This window comes from Magnolia sinica, chromosome 1 (assembly GCF_029962835.1).
Source record: "Magnolia sinica isolate HGM2019 chromosome 1, MsV1, whole genome shotgun sequence".
In the NCBI taxonomy this organism is placed as follows: Eukaryota; Viridiplantae; Streptophyta; class Magnoliopsida; order Magnoliales; family Magnoliaceae; genus Magnolia; species Magnolia sinica.
Genome location: NC_080573.1, coordinates 51,446,552 through 51,464,423, shown reverse-complemented (window position 1 = coordinate 51,464,423; position 17,872 = coordinate 51,446,552). Strand labels below are relative to the sequence as shown.

At 41.2% G+C, this 17,872-nt stretch overlaps 1 long non-coding RNA gene across 1 annotated transcript; it reads right to left on the bottom strand.

Moving 5' to 3' along the window:
* Positions 1 to 15,640: 15,640 nt before the first annotated feature.
* LOC131242849 (uncharacterized) lies at positions 15,641 to 16,985 on the bottom strand. The gene is made up of 4 exons (XR_009169750.1): positions 16,717 to 16,985; positions 16,484 to 16,621; positions 16,352 to 16,408; positions 15,641 to 16,046 (listed from the first exon to the last, which is right to left on the bottom strand). It is a non-coding gene; the product is annotated as an uncharacterized LOC131242849 (long non-coding RNA).
* Positions 16,986 to 17,872: the final 887 nt, after the last annotated feature.

Below are 17,872 nucleotides of genomic sequence, written 5' to 3'. Positions count from 1 at the left end.
ATACCAACTTGTAACACCTTAATTCTCATATCCTGAGGATGATCGCTCAAGTACGAGAACCCGAGGGTTACATCATGAAGTAAAACTGCCATTCAACGCAACACAATTCATAGGAACAGGATATAACCATTTTATAAACTAACAAAAGAAGTTCAATACGTGAATAATAGTAAGAAGTAAAGCAAGATCCCATAGTAGGGGATTTTTAATTACAAATTCAAATAAGTCGCATAGAAGTAATGTTTAAAATAATAAGGTGGATAATTCCTATATCATCAATGGAGCTCTATCGGCTCAACCGGGTCATCATACTGTCCTTTCTCTCCATACTCCTCATCAGCTACACCAGGGGTGTCGCCATAGGCACCGTCTTCCTCCGCCATACCAGTCTCTATTTGGTGCAACCGCACGATGGGGTGAGTGAAAACTCAGTGGGAATTTCCCTCATGGATTCAACCATAACACATCATTCCAAAATAGGTTAACAAATCATATTTGATTCATAGAGCAATACTACTACATATGCATTTGCATGAATGTATGAATGTATGTTCAAGTCATAGATCTGGGTATGCACATCCAGTTGTCAAAATAAAAGACCGCCTGTGGTAGGTAGACTACCTAGAAAAGGCCATGAAGGTGAGTGCGCCCAAGGATGACCTCCTGGAAAAATACTCGGGGTACGCTCGAGGAGGTATTTAAAATCCTGGAAAAGCCTTATGAAAGGGAAGAACGCCGAAAGTAACACAACTGCACATGCTCTGGTCGTTGAACCGAGTATGGCTTACATTGAGTACTTGGAAAAACTCATGTGTCATGCGTGGATGTTATGCACCATGATACTCAAGTAAAAACCATAGGATTGACAAGATTGTTCTCACAAACATGATTAAGGTTTGTGATCTTTTAATAGGATATCGATCGACCACACATGAGTGCCATATAAATCCATCTACTTTGATCAAAGTTCAACTGAGGCCCATAAATGTAGTATATCACATCAAGTTCTCACAACATCCCACCAAGGGTGGCATTCCACACTTAGGCGTCATTATACAACATTGAGAGTAAATGGAAACATCATGTCATATGTCCTTACTTGGTAGAATATAACTCCAAGTTGGACCATTACTAACATGACTTAGAGAGTGCTATACCAAGTCCCATTCACATGTTTGTCACATATAGAAATCGAGTAAATTGACATTTGCATATTAGCTCATTCTCAACACAACCAATTAAGAATGAAAGAAGTAGCGTACTATTCCAAGACTTCATACACATTAGATTCAAATAAAAATGGTTCTAGCATATGAAATGAATTATGGAGTGACTTACCAGTTAGATGGGAGCAAGATTCACTACTTCTTAACTTACATAATGAAATTTACATACAACTAGGCAGTTCTAGATATGGAATTAAGAGTACGATGTGAATTTCTACAAGATATCTTAAAACAATGAGATATGAACATTTCCACATGATTAGTGAAATTTATTCAATGGAATCAAGACTAACACATGTACCATTAATATCTATTCAATTCTAAGCTAAACACTATTTTAGGATTTAATGTAATGAAGAAGCCATGGGGGATATCCCTCACCTAGAGAGCATTCTTCTTAACTTGAGCCTTCTTATGAGGTGGGCATATGAGTTCTTGATTTGAGATTGACTAAAATGAAGTATCTTTCAAGGATATCGGTTGCAAATAGTACCTGGATGGGGCATTTCAAAATTCCATTGAGTCATGACTGAGTTGACTCAGATGGGGTTTTCAACTAATGATTAGAGAAGTTAGTTTTAAGGAGTCTACCATCATTAAGGTTAGGCTGCTAATCCAGAGAATGCCATGCAACTTAAGCCATCTCCTAAAGTCGGGAAACTGACCGAGTCAGCCAATTGTTGAGCAATGAGTCGGCTTGGTTAGGGAAACCAGTTGGGTTAGCCCCTAATCGAGCAAGCTTTGACTGCCCTTGACTATGTTTCAGGTTAACTAAGGCAATTAGTTCCCAGGCCTAACTAAGTTGGGATCTGTTTCCCTGCACCGTACCTGAGTTGCTGACTCAGTAGCACTAAAGTGCAAACGACACTTCCACACCCTACTGCTAGCGAACCAGAGCTTGGCTTATATCGTCAGTCCAAGCTCTAGGAATACTGACCATTGCCATGAAGGCAGATCAGGGTTTTCACGCTCAGATGGTGCTGAGTCACTCAACTTGTAACTGAGTTGAGGTGATTGCCAGCGTAGTCAGTCTAAACAGAGGTGTTCATTTGCAGAAGAGGAAGGAGCGTTGAAGGTTACCTGATTCGTTACAATCCTCGGTTGTTGACAGAAGGCTTAGGACAACCAACTTCACCAGCAAATGATGCAGCTGGACATTGATTTGGAGTTTGACTCGATAGACTCCGAATGAGGTGAAACAGCGTTGGAAAATCAGTTTCAGTAGTTGCTCCGGTTCATCTGCTTCCTCTCTTTTTATCACCTCTCTTTTCTCTCTATTCTATCTCCTTCTCCCTCAATCTCACTTCTCTCTCTCTCTCTCTCTCTCTCTCTCTCTCTCTCTCTCTCTGCTCTGCCTCTCTTTCTATTTCCTCCTCTGAAAGCAAACGACCCCACTGAGTCAGGTGGCAACACCATCTGTAACTCGCCCCAGCGGCATCCTCTCACTCACTCTCTCTTTCTCTATTCTATCTCTTTATTTAATTCTTCTATAGCTTTTTCCTTGGGAGTCACCCTAACATGCGGCTACTTATAGCCATTGCTGTTTCTGGATCTTTCCACTGCTAATCCCCAAGGTTAGTGTTTGGTTAAAACAGAGCAAGCGAGAAACTCACCATCAGGGTTTCTCATAGCACTGATTGCATGCATGGGCGTTCAATCTAGGTTTGGATAGGTATTAGAAAGGTTGGGCCACGAAATGGACGACTCGAATTTGGAAGAGGACCATCTCTACCTAATGCAGTTTTTCAGTTGGATCAAAGAAGGTGATCTGCTGATCATGGCATTCTTGCTAAGGACGATTTATCCATTGATCTGTTGTTTTTAGGAGGATCGGGTGGTGTCCAGGTGGTCAACGTGGCCCACTCGACAGTGTGTAATAGCCATTGATTACCACATTGATCCGGGAGAGGCGGTGTTACGCGTCAAAATCTTGGTGTTGCTATGAGACTGCCCTAACGCGGACGATCAGGATTTGCTCCCGAGAAGCTTCTTGAAGTTAGAGGAGGGTGGAGATCGTCCCTTCCCAAAATGAAAACTTTCTTCCTCCTCTTCGTCACGTAGGGCACCATTTTCAGAAATCGTAGGTCTAACTTAGCCTTCCCCCGTGGACGTGGCCTCCGTCCGACCGTCTCCAATGGTCGGATTAGTCAGAGGTGTGTTGGATGTGGCTGTAGCTTCCCCATTAGCACCTAACTTGAGTGTTGCCTGCTGATTTACTGACATAAGTGGTGCGGTTGGTTTTCAATCGTTAATCTCATCGTGGTCAAGGTCGGTGGGACCCTGGCTATCAGTTGGATGGTGTGCATTAGACCGACGTATTCGAAAATGGTTATTTGCATCGCCGAATGGACGGTTAGATGTACCAATCGATGGGCAGGAGATATTCTCATTTGAAATTTGGATTTTTGGTGTTCATCTGGTCAACGATTGTTTGACCCGATGGTGCATCTCTTACACAGCATGAGTATGCACTATGAGTACACGCGTGCATTAAAGTGGGCTCCACGACCTGATATAAGGCAATCAACATCGATCATTGGCCTTGGAGGGTTGGTTTTCACCCGCGGTTGCAGTAGTGGATGGGATCAAGTCATCAAGTTCTCAAACAGGGTTTATAACTTGCCCTGGATCGAAGTTTAGCTCGTTTCTACTCTGTAAAGGCTTACGCTAGGTGGTTTAGTGTTGACTATTTCGGTTAGATAGTTAGTTCTCATTTAGTCGCGTTAGTTAGTATCATGGGGTTGTCTAAGATTTGATAATTGTTTTAGGTGGGATGATTCATCTTATTTAAATTGAGAATTTATGCAAAGAAAGAAAATATTTTACGGTCGTTACATTAGGAAAGTTTGATTAGTACGGGCACATGCTGACTTAATCAACATGGTGTGCATAAGCACCCCTCGTGACCTAACCATTGTCGACAATTGTCGTGCGACCCGGATTCATCAAGTATACCCAATGTGACTAGTCAAATTCGGCCACCCGAACGGAGAACTGTTATCGATCGCCTGGGCTACGCTATAGCCCCAATCTTACTCAAATGCAACAAATAAACACATGTGATTATCAATTCAGAATTTAACAAATAATCCAAGTAATTTCCTCATTTGAGCATTTCATCAAACACATTGATCATGTTACCAAACACGTGTAATTTATCAATGCATTGCATAGAGGCAAATGTGATTACATGAAAGAAACTATATATATGCGTAAGGTAATAAAGAATCCTATTTTAATACTTGTAACAAATACAAAACATCAACAAATTTCTCATTCAGACAATTCATCAAACATTTGGACTATAATTCACCAAAGACATAGACTAGGTTAGTTACAACATATATTTTAGTAATTCCTTATATGGAGAGATCAACATATATATAACAATGATTAATCCTAGGTCAATAATTATGATAGGCACAAATCATATTCAAATGCTCATTCAAACATTTCAACAAACACATGGAATGCATCTTTTGCTCAACATAGTTCATACATGTATATTATACCGAAATCGATATATCTAGGACAATACGGCAGCAATCAAGTCAGGTATAAATCATTAGGTGACATTGAAAGCTTTGATAACCATAACCTAAACATTTATAATCCGCACCTTTCGTCGGAATACTCGATTCGGACTTGGTCCAGACACTACGTTCCTGAAAACAGAACGTCGGGCACCTAAATGGCATAATAAGTTAGCTACTTTGACAAATAATCAATCTGAATCTTTACAACGATATTAAGGTTAGGGTTTTTTACCCAAAATCATAGCCGAAACAGATCGTGTAATGAAATAGGGAGGTGATTTGGAGCGTGGAATCGTGGGAGAGGATTCCTGTAGCAATCCCTCAAACTCCTTCTTCTCTCTTTGCTCTTTTCTCTTCTTTTCTCTTCTCTCTCCCTTAGGGTTTTAGGAAATTCGTATAAGAGAGGGGAGGGGTGATGTAAGGGCTATTTATAAGCCCAGAAGTGATGCCAATGGCCCCATGGCCTCAGTATACTTAGTTTATACCCCTTTAGCGACTATTTTTGACAAACAGGGCTGATAGGGAGGTCCATGACCCACCTACGTTATTAGGTATGTTTCCTGACAATGCATCTATGACAAGATACAATTTTGGTGCGATCGGATAAGTCGATCGACCGTGGAGGACCTGTGTCAGTTCAATGGTCATACTTCCCTAATCGGAGCCACAGTTATACGGATATATACATGGAAATTTCCTTTCCCCATGGGTGAATTTTGGTCAGAAACTGACGGTCCGAAATCCTCAATTTTGCGTGAGAGTGAACCGCCCAACTCACTTAAGTTTCATTTTATTTTCTAAAGATATTTGCATTTCTCACACCACTCGGTGCTCAAATTGTACTTTTCTGGACACTATTTGGGCTTGATTTTTGCGATAGTTGTCAAGCCCAGTAGGACGGACATAATCCTATAGTTTCAAGATCATTGGATCCCCGACGTGCAGTGTAGGTCCGATATGGAGTTTTAATGTACCCCCGAGAGTAACTGACTCTTGGAATTTCTCCTAAGTCTTTTATGTAATGTTGAGTTAGTGGTATTAATGATTTTAGGCCTTCTCATTTATGAAAATGGTGGCCTGAGCTTAATCCACCAATTATTTAGTTTAATACTTAACTAATTTCTGCCTAAATTATGTCAGGATACGATCCTTAGGTGGTTCTGCCTAAGGTGGTATTCGGGTCCTTATACGAATTTTTTCGAGACGTTACAATCCCCCTCACACACTCGGTGTAACCTTGGCGAAAGAGAGTTGTTCCTCTTGTCCTTGAAGGCTTGGGACGACTGATACTCCGCCACGGCCTCTATCCGTGCGATGGCAAGAGTGGCTTTGGCCTCCACCCTAATCCGATTGGCCGCATCATAGGCCTCGATGCACTCCGTGTGACATTTATCATATGCCCTTCTGGCCTCTTCCAATTGCGAGGCCAGGCGGGTTCTTTCCACTACAGACTTCTCAAGGGTGACCCTTGCTGCCTCTGGCTTGGCCTCTGCAAGGTGGTTCGAGCCTCGGCAGATTATAGCCGAGTCCCGGCCTCTTTTGCCCACCTATTGGCCCTACCTAACTCAGTGTGGGCCTTTAGTGTGCACGGCATGAACTGCATAAAAAATGGGTTCAATATCGAAGAAGAAAGTCGAATAAGCAAGAAACGACGACGGTCGGGCTCTTACCTCAAGGAGCGTCGTCGTCATCTTGGAGAGCGTCCGCTCCATGGAGGATGACTTGAAGAGGCCAACAAACTCTTCCTCGAACCCCTGATGCCTCGCCTAAGGGAGGATCCCCTCAACATGCCGAAGGAAGCTCCCTCTCTCTTCCTTAGCTGCCTCCTCCCTTGGAGGCTCCTTCTCCTCCCTCCTCAGGGGGACCTGCTCTCCAATAGGTCCTGGCTCAGGAATCTCCCGAAGCTCAGGAGGAACCACCTCCACCACCTCCGTACCTTTATCCACGATCTCCATGATGATCGGGAGAGGAGGGGCAGCCTTCCCCTTGCCCTTTGAGGACGTTTTTTACTTCTTCGAAGCCTAAGGATTGCCTCGAGGAGAAGCATTAACTTTAGAAGGAGGATGGAGAGGAGGACGAGCCTCAGACATCTCTGCATTAAAAGTGAAAACACAACATTGTGTCAGCAAAATCATCATCACTACAAAAAATTAAAAAAAAAAAAAAAACTCCCAAATCTAGATCATCGGCTACCTGTCAAAGCTATGTCCAGGCCCAACTGAAGGAGACGCTCCAGGTGGAGAAGCCTTCTCCAAGATCTCCTCTCTGGATTCAGATCTCACAAGTCCCAGATTAGAGCTATGGAACTAGGGCCGAGCTTCGGTTGCTACTTGGGGATGACTGAAAAGAAGTGTGCGAACAATTAGAAGAAACAAAGAGAGGGCTCAACTGACCAAATTAATAAAAATAAGTTATTATTTAGGTTACATGCCTCGCAGAAGGCTCGGGGAACAAAAGGCATGAAGGGCCCTGACTCGGCCATCTCGTAATGACCAAAGGCCCAGAACCACTGATCCCTCCAATTTTTATTGGAGGACGGAGAGTCGGTTATCAGAACCCTACCAGTATTCCACCAGGAGTAGAAGTAATATCAACCGGGCTGTTGAGGGTTCGGATGTACTTCGTACAGAAGGAGGACTTCCTCCATGCTCAGCTCAGGCTACTCCATCTCCGCCAACAGAACCGCCCAGCCAAACAGGTCCTCCACCTGTTCGGGGTAACTTGGCCCAGAGCCATGCTAAGGCAACCTAGGAGATGCCGAGCGACCTCCTAAAGTGGTAGATGAAGGCCGTACTGTATCGCGACTTGAAAAATCATGACTGCCCCAAGAGGGGGTTAGTCGGGCAGTTCATTCGGTAGGGGAAGGCGCAAGATAATGGAGTCAGGAATATGATACCCGAACCGGATCCGGACTAGGTCTTCCCAAGACAAGATTGAGGGCACTGGCCCCCTAAGCCCTCCCTCAACCTCAGCGTCTTCAGATTTGCCCTTATCAGGAGCGTCGAGCCTGTATGAAGCAGCTTCCATTGCTGTCTCCCACTCGGAATATAAATTCAATGCACAGTCAGGCGTTGCCGGAGATTTCAGCACTTTCTCCAAATGCTGAAATGCAGCATTTGCTACCATTACTGCCAGCAGCGAAGGTGAGTCTAAGGTGGCCCAAGGGCTACTCGCTTCACCTCTGCCACCGAAGACCACTCCCTCCCGAGGGCTTACGGAGCCAGACATTGTTAAAATTAAAGAAAAGGTAGAGAGAGAAGGCTCACCAGAGCTAGCGCAGGCACCGAAAAATGCAGAAGAATAGGGAACGGAGAAAGCAAAGAGCAGAGAAGGAGGAAGAGATCATGAAATGAAAGGGAAACTTGACTAGGGCACCCTTTTTTATAGCCCTGCCACGTAGCCCTTGCATTTAAGGGGAAGCCGAACTGGCATCCCCGTGATCGTCCCAGATCGACATGTGGCACCACACCACACGCTGTTCGGGTCCGCCATTAAGCGTCCCACCATGCGATATCTTCCCATTGCCTCACCTCTGAAATGGCGACTTCACAACCCACGTGATCTTGGCTGCCGAATCAACATGTGCTCAAGCATGATGGTGTGCTTCGATTTACATGCTGGCCACCGTACCGACAATAAACGCTGCATCATAAGACCAGTCTAGTCACAATCCAACCCAATTTCGATCTACTCCTTAGCCTCCATAGGTCAGCACAAGGAGTAGGGGGGCTCACTGTTGGGGAAAAAATATGACAAGTCGATAAGTCGGCTTCTGGAACGGACCAATTCTACTAACATGCCCCAAACTCACTAGGCGCCAAGCCTGACAGAGGCCCACATGTCCCGAGCCAAGAGTTGAGGCCTCCAAGGAGACCGATAGGCACCGAGCCTAACCTAGGCCCACGTGTCCCGAGCCAAGAGCTGAGGTCTCCAAGGAGACCGATATAGCCTTAAGGACACTTGGAGCCCCATAGTGGCCACATGAAGTTGACCACACCCATGGGTTAGTTAAGGATCGAATCTTAACTAATAATACCTTGACTCAGCCACAGAGCCAACACTGCAAGAACGGTCGACGATCGAAAGGTGAAATCTGACCTAACCGAATTTCGTGGGTTATTCCCAGAACCGGACGTCACACCCGACTCAGAACCAAGCCAAAGCCTTGGCTCAGTATAGAAGATTTGCCTTCCGAGATCCTTGGAAGATAATCTTTGATCCCGAAAATCTAGGGGATCTAAGATCTCGGGATCGTTTTGGATAATAGACAATCTCTGGAGAACTAGGAAAGAATCCCAAGTTCCCGGGATCACATCTCTCCTATAAATAAGAGACACCTAAAGATGAAAGGTACATATACATTCTCACCCCTAAGCCCTTATCAGATTATTAGACCCATTTTCTAGGGCTGACTTTAGCATCGGAGGGTCCCCTACATAAGCCAGGGTCTCCTTTGTCCTCTTCTTATGCAGGTGTTCGAGTACCACAATAGGGGGTGAGCCAGAAACTACATCAACAAATCCTAACCTTTAATTTGTGGGCAGTGTTTTTTTTTCCCCTTAAAATCAAGCTGCTTCTTTTTTAACGGTTCAAAAATGTTCACCAATCTAATTAAATCATCAAATAAGTGCATTCTTTTTAATTCATGATGCATGTAAATAACGGAAGACAATTTTAAAGTTTAATCATAACTAATTGTATGCCAAATATTCAATTTAAGTAATTTTAAGTGCCCATGTGTATCATCCATCAAAATCTGCCAACGTATCAATGCTTTCCTGGCTCTAATAGTTCTAAATAAGTTAAATATATGCAAGGCTTTTTATTCCACAACTTGAGCAGGTCCCGTCAATTTGTTTGGTCTCGGTCTCGGAGCGTACACTCCACGCGGAGTGTTTTTCATGGCCGCTTATCCATATAGACTAGCATGGAAATCCAGATTTTCAAACCCTCCATAATTACGAGGGACACATGGAGATGCATCAGTGTGTCACCAGTGGACCCAGCGATTGAAAAGACTTTTCTGATGGCCCACGTCCAAATCGATTTCTGGTTTGAGAGTGAGAGAGAGGACCATGTTTTAGAGTATATGACCTCTTGACTTGATCGACTTTATCTTAACTGGCCGTTTGGAAGAAGATATAGATGATCTTAACTGGCCGTTTAGAAGAAGATATACATGACTGAGGAAAGATGATGTGAACTAGCACAGCTGCAACTTTTGTAAAAAGGGGAGTGGATAGATGCGCATATGCGAATATACAAGTTTGCATAAGCATGCGTGTTCATCGTACCGTGACTGACAAGTGGTAGGTGGAGTAGTTAAATCAGGACCATCCAATTCTAAATTACTACATACTGTCCTTCCAAAGTATGAAAAAATTACTCAATAGCACAATGGTTTAGAGACTAAGACTAGAACTACAAAATCGGGAGGACAATGTGGATCAAACTGTCATTCTGTCTGTCGTTATTGCTGCAACCCAGAAACCATGAAGATCTAAAAAAAGAGTAGGAGGCTTAGACTACAGGAAACAGTTGGTATAGAATACCCATTATTGGTTTTACGTAAGTCAGACAATGCTATCTATTTTTCATCAAATCCATTCATCTAACTTACATGGACAGGATAAAAGTACTTTCCAGAATCGTGGCTATTCCAAAACTTGGGTAGGCCATAGGATGTGAAGTGAGAAGTTAAGGTATAAATCACTTCCGGGTGGCCCACCTGAGCGTTGAATCAGCATGAGTTTTGGAATCAATGGCAAACAATGGTTTCTGTAGCTCATGGAAAGGTTGGATCTCAAGCACTTAAAGTCATTTCCGTCACAAAAGTATTAGTCACGCTCTAGTAGTCATGGCAGCGTTATTTTTAGTAGAACGAATTTGTTATTTATCTGTGAGTAATTAAAAGACCTGTAACTTGGTACATCAGGCTCGATTTGAACCCGTGGTTCTTATCATTAAGTCACGATGTCTAGTCAAGATAAATGCAAAGGCTGAGAGTCCGGGAGTTGCTGATTTCCACAAAAGAACAGTGCCTAATGATATGGATCTGGAAATTCTTCCACAACCACCGGGTGGAAAGTGTTGTTATTTGATATAATCCCATGGAGTATGAAAGCACTTAAAAATTGTACCCTTGGCATGTATTATCTAAAATTAGAATGACTATGGTAGAGACTGTTGCCAAGGTAGGATCCCAAAATTAGATTAGTTGCAGGTTCCTGACATCCGATTTGCGGGCACTTGTTTGTTGAAATCAGTCGTTTATCAATTTTAACTATCTAATAAAATGTTCACCAATCCAATTAAATTATCAAATCGATTCTAGCGAATGCGAAGGGTTTGCTTCTATAGACGAGGGGCTTGTTCACCACCCAAGTATAGAGTTGCGATGTAGTAATAATCTTGGTAAGACTAAGGTCGAATCCACAAGGACTGAACCTTGTACGTAATTTGAAAGTAACCAGAGCTAGAATTAGAAGAAGATGTAATCTAAACCAGGAAAATTTAAGAGAATAATGATGAAATATTAAATTAAAACTTGTAAAATTCAAAGGTAAGAAACTAGGGGGTCAAGAATCCGCTTGTAGAGATCAGCGAGATCTATGCTTGATTCACGAACACAACTAGAATCAGTGTCCCATCTTCATCCAGTTGGAAGATATTCCATTAAAAACCAATTCTGAACTTCCTTTGATCTAGTTTTCAAGAGATGATAGGTATGAGAATTAGAATTGATTCCATCACAAAAATCATGCCCGTAAGACAAAGCAAACAACAGAATTTAACCAATTCATACCCAATCTGAGAGAGTTATGAACGTAGGGAAGGATTCCATCATCCAACCATGTCTATGAGATGATGGTGAACAATAGGGTTCCTACGATCACAATCTCAACACATGTATAGAATATACTCAAAGCTATCACAGATCTATTGTAATTCAAGTCACAACAAACCATTAAAAACTATGAATATTTCTCATAATCAAACCATAATCAAAGAGAGTTCAACTTAACATAAATCAAAATATAGAAAACATCCCATCACGCTACAAGCTTCACCTCTTAGCCCTAGCTAAGAGGTTTAACTCATCATAGACATGATTAAACTAAACTCTTATCAAAGTATTAAAGAAAACAAAGAAGGGAAGGAAGAACTTGTCGCCAGCCACTTTTTTTTCTCTCTCTCTCTCCACGCTTCTCATGGCTGCCACATCCAAGGATATCCCTCTCTCTCTCTCTTCTCTTCTCCCTTTATAGGCAAGGGAGGTCGGCTGGGCGGTGGAAGTCAGTGGCATGCGTAGCTTTTACGCAGCAAACAAGGAGTTTTTGGAAACTCCTTTCGCAGCAAAAATGTGAAACTGGTTGCGCCCGACAGCTGTGGAAGAACCCCAGAAGATTTGATCTGGCTTCTTGGTGGTGATCGACTCCACCTTAGGCTCCGTCTGAATGGTCCAGATCGACCGTCCAATCAGGGATGGTGGGCCACATCATCTTGTCATGCGTCGGTCGTGAACAGATCTTGTTTCGCATCCTTTGCTGCTGTGAGTTCGTACGTGTGCATGGGTCCACTTAATTGGCATGGGTTTGATCAGTTTCATCACACGAATCCTTTGGAAGATCCGGATCATTCGTTCGAATTGATCTAAATGGCCCACTGCAATCCGTCCGCAGCCCCTGTTTTTGCGTTCGCAGCAAAAATTCACTGTGCGTAACCTGTAGGGCCCACACTCCCTATTTTCTGAGAAATCCACGCCGTCCATCAGCTTCGTGGTGGAATTTAGATAGGATGGACGGTTTTTGGCTATATTTTGATGAGGCCCACCTGATCTTTGTTTCCGTCGTCCGTCTTGCGTTCGATCACAGGGATGCCGTTCTCGCTGTCCTCTTCCAATTTCCTCCTCTAGGACTTGGTCAGACGGTCCTTGAGATTCGAATGGATGGTCCAGATTGGATCATAGATCTGAAATGGTGGCCCATCAGGGCCCTCCGCGGGCGACCATCTGCGTAAGAGAGGAAGACTCTCCTCTTTCGCGCAGGAGACGCGAGTCAAACCGGTTTTGACCAGTCTTGCGGTCCGGTGCAGTGCTGGTGAGCATCTGCTGTGCACATCATCCACACGAAGTGGGTCCCACCTTGTGGTTTTGAAAAATCTTCTCCGTCCATCCATTTTTCCATCTAATTTAAGGGGTTGAGACTAAAATTGAAGCATATCCAGAGACCAAGTGGGCCTTAGATCAGTGATTTATGGGAAGATCTATCTGTTGAACCACTTCCACAAAGATCCAATTGCTGAAATTCGATGTGTACAGTTACTTTGTGATCCTCAGGCAAGATATAAAGTTTTAAATCAAACGGATGGTGGGAACCTTGTGATCTTGCATTCAAGACGCTCTTCGGGCCTTTTTAACTTCAAACACTTGGTTTTCTCGGATCTTTAGCATGTGAATTCTTCGATCTTGGTCCCCTAAGATCCGTCCCTTGCCTTAATGATTTATGAGCATCAAATCCATGCTTTTAACACCTATTTTCAATCCAGGCTCTTAAATTCACCTTGCAACACAAACATGATTAAAATAGGGCATTAAAAATTATCATGTACGTAAAATCAAGAAATAACTGGGGTCTAATATGTAATATTTGACCCTCAACACAATCCTCAACCAGCATTTTGCTAGTCCCGAGCAAAGTATGCTAAAAATATTGTGAAAATTACAGGACAATTTCTATAAACTCAAGTGATCTTTGAAAAACAATCTAAACAATAGAATTCTAAGATACATGAATGTTGAGCATTACATTCTCTTAAACTCAAGCGCACGCTAAACTTCATGGTTAAGTTCAAAGTATTAATCCATCGATTAGAACAATTCTAAACATTGAGTTCCATGGGTGTATAGTGTAACCTCGGCTTATCATCATTAAAAGTCCAATCATCAATTTTCATGATAACATTGATAATCAAACAGTGCATTCCTAGATAACCCAAACTAAATTGAAACTTGCCTTACAGTTCTGCCTTTTTATTCTTTCAGCTTTTGATTTTTCCATCGATGGCTTCACGTTGTGTTAACCTTTTTAAAGATCTTTAACAGGTATCCGTTTTCAAAAACAACTATTTTTTAGCTGGATATTCTTCTCTCTCTTTTTTTTTTCAAAGAACATGATGGATAAATTCCCTGGTTGGCTCCTTCCATGCTTAGTGGCTACCAAGTTAATAATTCAATATCGAACTGAGACCTTAATGTGTAAGCTAGATGTGACATGTGAAATCATGACTCAATCAATGTTTAAGACTTCTAATCATGGACTAATAATTCAAACTTAACTGTGAAATTTAACTGAATCCGAGAGTCATAAATTACAAACATTATGTATCTTATAATTCTAAATCAAAGATGACCATCAAAATCACTTCGAATTCATAAAATTACCAGAAAAAATTTAAAAAATTTTCACAATTTTTACTCAAGACCAAGAAAATAGTAATTAGGTAACCTAATCTCCCATCCCCAACCTAAAATCTATATTGTCCTCAATGTAAAAGATATAAGCATGCAATGCACATGAGACAACGAAAGTAAAGGAGAAGTGATGGAAAAATAGTACCTGATGAAGGAAATTGAATGGCTTTTTCCAAAGAGATCTCAGCTTGAAGGTGGCTCAGCACAAGAGTTAAACCAACAAAAGCAAACTATCCTAGAACAAATGGAATGTAAACTACCTTAACGGCATAAAACTGACTACCATAGTCCTATGAAAGCAATAAACTACCTATACCTCCATCAGACTAGGAGATCAATCCTGGTACATAAGATTAGTCAGAGATATGGAAATGTCCTCTGAATCAAATTTCTCGAAATCGATGTCCATTCACTTTAAACTCATTGCCATTGTCTGGATTTCGAATCTCGACAGCCCAATGAGGATAAACATTGATAACGGTGAAAGGGTCGGTCCAACGAGATCGAAGCTTACCTGGAAAGAAATGTAATCGAGAATTATAGAATAGGACTTTCTGACCTGGTGCGAATGATTTTTGAAGAATGTGTTGGTTATGAAATGCCTTCATCCTGTCCTTGTAAATTCTCGACACTACTAGAAAACTGGGCAAAGGCTACGGATAAAAAGCATAGCTAAAGCCCTATGGCTATGGTTATAGTCTGTAGCATGACCGTAGCCATAGGTACTGTAGTCATAGGTCTTAAAGTTATGGCTACGGATTTAATCCATAGCCATAGAAGCAATAATTATAGATTAAATCCGTAGCCATTGCTTCCGTAGCTCTAGAGTATCTACAACTACGGATTATATCTATAACTAAAAGTAGAGCGAAAACCGTAGCAATAGGCTAAAATACCAACAATTACGGTTTCCACATAAACAGCTACAATTAATAGCCGTAGCTATTGCCTTTTTTAAAAGAAAAATTAAAGAAAATATAATAATGGCATCTCTTAGCATTGTAGTACATGCTCTGATAAATCAACTCATGAGTTTCTTCATCAGGTGTTTTCTTCCATGAACTGCTAGAAATAAGAATGTAATAATCCACTTCCTCCTAGGAAATAGAATTCTCAACCATAACACCCCATCTGCTATATATCCTAAGATAATCACCATTACCCAATTCAAGAAGCTCTCAAATTCATTTATTCCAACAAAGCCTAACAAAAAAAAAAAAAAACTACCTTTCCCACCAACTCAGACCCAATTCTTAATTTCCTTAAATAGGATTTGCCATTGGTAAACACATTCAGAAACTCCATAGGCTTCTATATCAACATGAAAAATAAAATAAAAAATAAAAAACCAAAGTAAAAAATAAATCACAAAGATCAATCTAAATCTGCTTTCACCCAATTCCATAGATCCATGAACAAACCTCATTTCACAACATCCATTAAAAGACATGTATATATTCCATTATTTGCACAAGAATCCCAACTAAGTCATGAGATGGAAGGAGTTTGATTTGAATCAAACAAAAAATTACAGCAACAAATTCCACATTTCCATTGTTAAAATGGGGGAACATGTTATATACATGGCTAGTATCGTAATGTGCACGGGTCGTCAATTACAGGATGCCCCATCCACAATGACCGTGCCTGCTTACCTCCAAAAATCTCGACATGGTTTGCAAAGTAGATGTGATTTTCCACTAAACCACCTGCAACCAACAAACCAAGCAAATGCATTTCTTTTTACAATGCAACAAAAAGGAGAGGGAGTTACCATTATTGATCGAACTTCATATACAACAAACCCACAACCTGCCAAGAAAAAACCACAACTAGTTAAACTAGCAATCACGTAAGCAACTAAAAGAATTCTTTAATCATATACAACAAACCCAAATTACTCTTAAGCGAGATTGCAAACAAAATCATTATCTCCGACTTTGCCTAATGACAACAGTTCATTTTACAAGGATCAAGTGAAGAGACCTGCAAGCTATCATGAGTCAAAATGGCGTGATGGTTTAGGATTCTCAGGACAAGAGCATGGTTATTATGATCACTTGAGGGAAGAGAAGAATGTTGAACTTGGTATTTCCTTAGGGAAAGAGAGAACTCACACATGGGGTTGCAACAGATCATCCCATTGCTCCTGATACTGTTCATAGATACCCAAACTATGATGGAAACATTCATCAATTTAGTTTCCATTCATTGCATGAAGCTCAGTTAGAAGAAAAAAAATTTGCTACCTTAATAACTAAAACCACAAGCTTTGCATACATATCAATAACAGCAAATGAGAGATGCTGGACTTGTTGTGGCGTTTGTAGGGACAATGAGCTTGGATAAATCATGTCAGTAGCCAAACAATTTACTACAGAAATTTCCTGAAATTATAGGTAGAAAGAGGAAAACTCTTAACAACTGTGAGGGTTTGGAGGATTTTCATGGAAACATAATAAAAGCCAAAGAAATATTTTACCATGAGGATTCGGAAAAAGCGATCCGTGAGATCATCCCCTTTAAGCAACCCACTTTGTTGTAACTGTGAGATATAATGGGTATAAGCTACATCAATATAATTAGTATCACAATGCATAACATCAACTTGAAAGGAAATCATAAGTACAAAACAGTAGTTTTCCAAGAAGTTATGGACACCGAAATTTCGGCAGTCTAAAATGGTTGTATATTCTCCATTGTACAACTTAACACAGTCCACCATGTACAACTTTCAATTTTTGTACTGAAAAAAAAAACTGTACAAGTTTGAAGCATGCTAACTTGTGTGTGATTTGAAGACGATTAGATTGTCATATCACCTCCCAGTTCATCAATGACCATATCTACTCTAGTCATAAAATCTGGTAAGAATTGAACAGAAGCAGCATCATAAAAAGGAGTAAGAATAGACTTCTGACCAATATGAATATTGGGTCATTTGTCTAATCCATGTTTAACTCTTCATCCATAGCAATTGGACCAACTGAATGAAGAGTCTAGATCTCACTAAAGACTAATTACAATATGGAAGGACAATGACTTCCATGCTATTGGGAGCTGATTAATGGAGCCCATATATATTATGAGGAAGAGCTCATTTTTTTGTTCTTTTTTTACTTTTTCCTTTTTCCTTTTTTGAAGCAAATAGTGAGGAAGAGCTTTACTAAGCCCACAGACGAGCAGAGTCAGCTCATGTTCACACCAGAACATCTGACAGCATGACACATATGTATGATCCAATCCATCCAACATAAGGATCCCACCATCTTGATGCCTTGTACAAAGAATCAGGTCGATCTAGGCATAGCCTTCAGATTAGAAGCAGAGAACTAGTAATGGAAGAAATTCACATACTATGAAAAGAAGAATCCGATATGCATCTCTGCAACCAAAAAAGTTTAAAATTTTAAAACTACACAAACAGAGAGAATGTCATACTAAAGAAACTAGTAATGTTTAAAAAAAATACCATGACTTGGGACATCATATCAATTTCTTTAGGCACCTTTGGTGGCTCTGCAATATTCGTAAATCTCAGTTAAAGAAATTGTTGATGGGAAGTCTTCCAAAAGGATTACCTTGAAGAGAATGTTGTTTCAATATCAGAATTATTCAAATGAAGGTTTTCCATGGAC